The 4,745-nt window shown below is 43.6% G+C and overlaps 1 pseudogene; it reads left to right on the top strand.

The window, feature by feature from the left end:
- Positions 1 to 2,818: 2,818 nt before the first annotated feature.
- LOC113893411 lies at positions 2,819 to 3,635 on the top strand (annotated as a pseudogene).
- The last annotated feature ends 1,110 nt before the right edge of the window (positions 3,636 to 4,745 follow it).

Raw genomic sequence — 4,745 nt, 5'->3', positions numbered from 1 at the left:
CTGTCCATAGAATTCTTCAGGCAAGAATACTAGAGTGAGTTGCCATGCCCTCCTCCAGGGGATCTTCCAACACAGGGATTGAACCCACATCTCCTTTGTCTCTTACATTGCAGGTGAATTTTTTACCCACTGAGCCACCAAGAAAGCCTTGTACATACAGCATAGGGCCATAGCAAATCTTTATAATAACTTTAAGTGGAGTAAAATCTGTAGTCAATAAAAATATTCAATCTCCATGTTGTACACCTCAAGCATATAGTATTGTAAACCAACTATACTTCATTCCCTCACCCCACCCCCCCCCAAATCAATCTGACAGTTGGGTTTGGTGGAGCATGAACTGTGGATGAATTGAGAGATTATGGTAAAAAATGAGACTGGATTGGTAAACAGGCACTTAGGAAAATCGGGCTTTATAAATAGTATTACAAGAGTTAAACGTTTTTAAAAAATATTTATTTGGCTGTTCAGGGTCTAAGTTGTGGCATGAAGGGATCTTTAGTTGGGGCATGTGGGATCCAGTTCCTTCACTGGGGATCAGACCAGGCCCCCTGCACTGGGTGTGCAGTGGAGTCTTAGCCACCGGACCACCAGGGAAGTCCTAAGAGTTTACATTTTTTTTTTTTTTCAAATGAGGAACCAGAGCATGGAAGTGGGAAAACAAGGTTTGCCACAGGAAACCTGTGGCCACAGTGTGGAGAATTAGAGGAGCTCAATATAAAGTCATTATTATTGACACCTAATCAGATATAATCTTGTCATAGTGAAATGGAGCAGGACAGTATGGTCCTTGTTCCCCTCAACCAAGGACCTTTAGTTCTTTCTCAAGGGCTGTAGATAATATTCTGAGCCATATCCAGTGAGCTGTCTTAGAGATACTAAAACACATTATATTTCCAAGTTTTATTTTTCTAAGATGCAAATTATCTATGTTCCCATATTCTGGGAACGTGAAATAGGGATAAAAATGTATTGCTTCAATATAAGACAACCCTAGGCCTCTTTGGCATGCATTTCATAACCGGTGATGATCATCAGGGCTACGGTCGAGATTTTAGAGGGACATTGATTTCCTTAGACAGAGTTACGTATGCATTGATAGTGTACAGGAAGAACATAATACAGAAGGTCATGATAACCACTGAGACTGTAGCCACAAGTATGATGGACATTATCTTTTCTTATGGCCACATCACCACTCATGTATAAGGCCCATGACACATGTGGGTACTGCACCAAATGGATTTTTTAATCAGTGGTAGGTGATAGTGAATAAGAATGACCAAGATCACCTGTACAGAAAACTGTGCAAAAAAAAATAGACAAGATACATTGCCAACAGGGGCTTTTCCCTGGATAAGTAAAAAATTTTGTCTTCTTTTGTCTTAACATAGTCTGCTTTGTGGTCAGAGTTTGTGGAGTTACATTTTGGTTTGCTTATGCACAGTCTGCAGGACAAAACACTCAATCACAAAAAAGAGGGAGGAAAAGGCAAAGCCAGCCAAATATCAAACCCCTAGGACAGGTCTAGTGAAGTGATTCTCATAATACTCTGCTACACAGATTTTAGAGATATTCCTGGGGCACTGGAGGTCTTTGACCAGATCAAGCCAGGTCATTTATACTACAGACACGACCAACATATACACAAAGATAATACTAAACTATAGTGGTCGTCCTGCAGTAGCCGTCTTGGACTCCAGGGAAGACAAAAGCAAAGCGACATCGTGAGGAAAAGATAGACCGTATTTTATCCCTTTATATAGTCTCTTGCTTGCTTGCTTGCTAAGTCGCTTCAGTCTCATCCGACTCTTTGCGATCCCATGGACTGTAACCCACCAGGCTCCTCTGTCCATGGGGATTCTCCAGGCAAGAATACTGGAGTGCGTAGCTCTTCCCTTCTCCAAGGATCTTCCCTACCCAGGGATCGAACTGGGGTTTCCTGAATTACACGTGAATTCTTTACCGTGTGAGTCACCGGGGAAGTCTGTCCAAAAGAAATACACTCATTTGATGATCCTTGTTATTCTTCCATTTACTGACCCCTTCTAATTTTTCCCCCATTAGTCTCTCTTCCTCACCCATTTCATTCCCCAAACTCTCCCCACAGTTTATTTATTAATCCTGCTGCATAGCTATCTATTCGATTTGCTCTCATCACACAGTCTCAAGTGCCATTTACTTCTTTGGGCTTCCCTGGTGCTCAGATGGTAAAGACTCCGCCTGGAATGTGGGAGACCTAGGTTGGATCCCTAGGTAGGGAAGATGCCCTGGAGAAGGGAAGGTTACCCACTCCAGTGTTCTGGCCTGGAGAATCCCGTGGACTGTATATGGAGTCGCAAAGAGTCGGACACGACTGAGCGAGTTTCACTTTCATAATTTATATGCCAACCTGTGTCAGTCGTCCTACTCCAGCCAGCAGTATGGTTTCAGCTGCCATAGAACTCCCATGGTAATCTGGATATAAGTGCTTAAAGTTCAGTCTTCATCACTTCTGTCTGAGATGAGTTAACTGAACTGACGAGTGTCATTTTAGGCCCTTCCTGAAGCCCACTTTTCCAAAGCCCATCACCCATTTCAAAATCCGTTTCTGGAAGACGTCAGGCTTCAGCGGCCGGAGCGGTGGCCCGGCGCGGCGCTGCACTGCGCAGTCGGTTTGAGCCCTCACCGCAGGGAGGAGGTTTCCTCGGCCGGCCTTTGCGCCTTCTGCCGCCGTCGCCGGGCTGCGTCCCTCCAGCCGGGACGAGCCTGCGCGTTCCTCGCCGCTCCCCTCGCAGTCTGCCACACACACCATGACGAAGAAAGATGAAGACTTCTGTCCTTCAGCCAGAGCCTGGCCGAGTGGAAGCTTTTCATCTACAACCGGACCACCGGAGAGATCCTGGGGCGCACCGCCAAGAATTGGGGTTTGATCTTGCTCTTCAACCTTGTCTTTTATGGGTTCCTGGCTGCAGTCTTTTCATTCACACTGCAGGCCATGCTTCAGACTCTGAACCATGATGAGGTTCCAAAATACCGTCACCGGATTCCTAGTCCAGGACTTAGGTTTTTCCAAAACCAGTGTCGGGGTTGGATTTTTGATTCAGCCTGTCTGATTCGGAATCCTATCAAGGGAACATTGATGACTTTAAGAAATTTCTAAAACCATATGGCTTAGAAAAACAGAAGAATCTCACAGATTGTACCAATGGAAACTTTTTTGAGCAGAAGGGTCCAGAATACACAGCATGCCAGGCTTCCTCTTACTTTAACCCTGCAGTGGTGTGGATGATCCCACGTTTGGCTACCAAGCAGGAAACCCTTGTATTCTTGTGAAAACGAGCAAAATAATTGGATTAAAGCATCACAGAGAACCAAGGATAGACTTTATTGCAAAGAGTGAAAGCACAGCAGTTCTATCAACTTATCCTCCCAACGAAAAGATAGATTTAAAATATTTTCCATATTGTGGAAAGAAACTTCATGGGAGCAACCTGCAGCCACTAGTTGCTGTCCAGCTCAGCTTTGGTAGTGATGGTGACATAAAAGAAGCAATGGTTGAGTGCAAGATTGATGGATCATCCAACCTAAAAATCCAAAATGACCATGACAGGTTTTCAGGATGAGTTGCGTTTAAGACCACAATGCATGCATAGTAGGAGTTAGGATGTTTCCATAGAGTAAATGTTGTGTTGTCTGTCTTCATTTTGTATCAGCTGGACCTGCCATTCCAGAATTATGAGACCGCCTTGGAGAAGGGTGGAGTGATACATCACTGGGATAACATAGTGTGCTTCCAGATAATAGTGGTCCATACCCTTCAAAGTAACTACCTGTTGCCTCTGCTGCCTTTTGAACCATGTACAGTCACCAGATAGGGACTGTGAACACCTGATTATGAACATGTAAGTTGGGGGTCTTGTCCAGTTTTTACGTGGTTTAATTGCCAAGCATCTAAAGCTTAATGTGCTGTGCTATGTAAATATTTTATAGATTTAACACTGGTTAACTGCCATATTTTGATGCCAGCGAAGTTTTAAGGGATAAAATGGTACCGACCAACATCAAATGACTTTATAGCTGCAAGAAATTCAGGGTGTGGAAAAATGCTGTATGTGAGGAGGAAAAAAGAAAATAAAAGTGGATTTGAAAGGTTGAAAAAATCCATTTCTGATTAATCAGTCAAGATGGGTGGATCAATATATAATTCTCTCCTACTGGGAGACCAGCTGAAGTTTCTTACTTGCGTCACATTCAAATTTGAAGTATTAATTGATTCACAGATATTTTCAGCATCGACACCATTTTGGGTATAGAGAAATGAATGAGGTAGTTCTTGTCTTTAATTACAAATCTGATGGCGTGAAGAGTACTTTTTTTCTACCAGTAAATGTATTGTGATCTTGTGGTTTCTGTAATTCACTTTCCTTCCTATGAATTACAAAGCCATTGTCAGGATAATTCATTATTACGATACTCTGATGGTCAACATTTCCTCTAGCCTTAACTACCCAGATGGCTGAGACTTTGGAGGGGGAGGCTGCATCACAGTTCAACTTCTTCCTTTATTCCATCCTGTTCTCCCACACCCCTGCCCCTCTGTTTCTTTTCAAAGGTATTGCATGCATGTATGCTCGGTTGCTTCAGTCATGTCTGATTCTGTGTGACACTATGGACTGTAGCCCACCAGGCTCCTCTGTCCATGGGATTCTCTTGACAAGAATACTGGAGTGGGTTGCCATGCCCTCCTCCAGGGGATCTTCCTG

The sequence above is a fragment of the Bos indicus x Bos taurus genome, chromosome 5, assembly GCF_003369695.1.
Source record: "Bos indicus x Bos taurus breed Angus x Brahman F1 hybrid chromosome 5, Bos_hybrid_MaternalHap_v2.0, whole genome shotgun sequence".
NCBI classification, from domain to species: Eukaryota; Metazoa; Chordata; class Mammalia; order Artiodactyla; family Bovidae; genus Bos; species Bos indicus x Bos taurus.
This window is presented reverse-complemented; position numbering and strand designations above follow the sequence as displayed.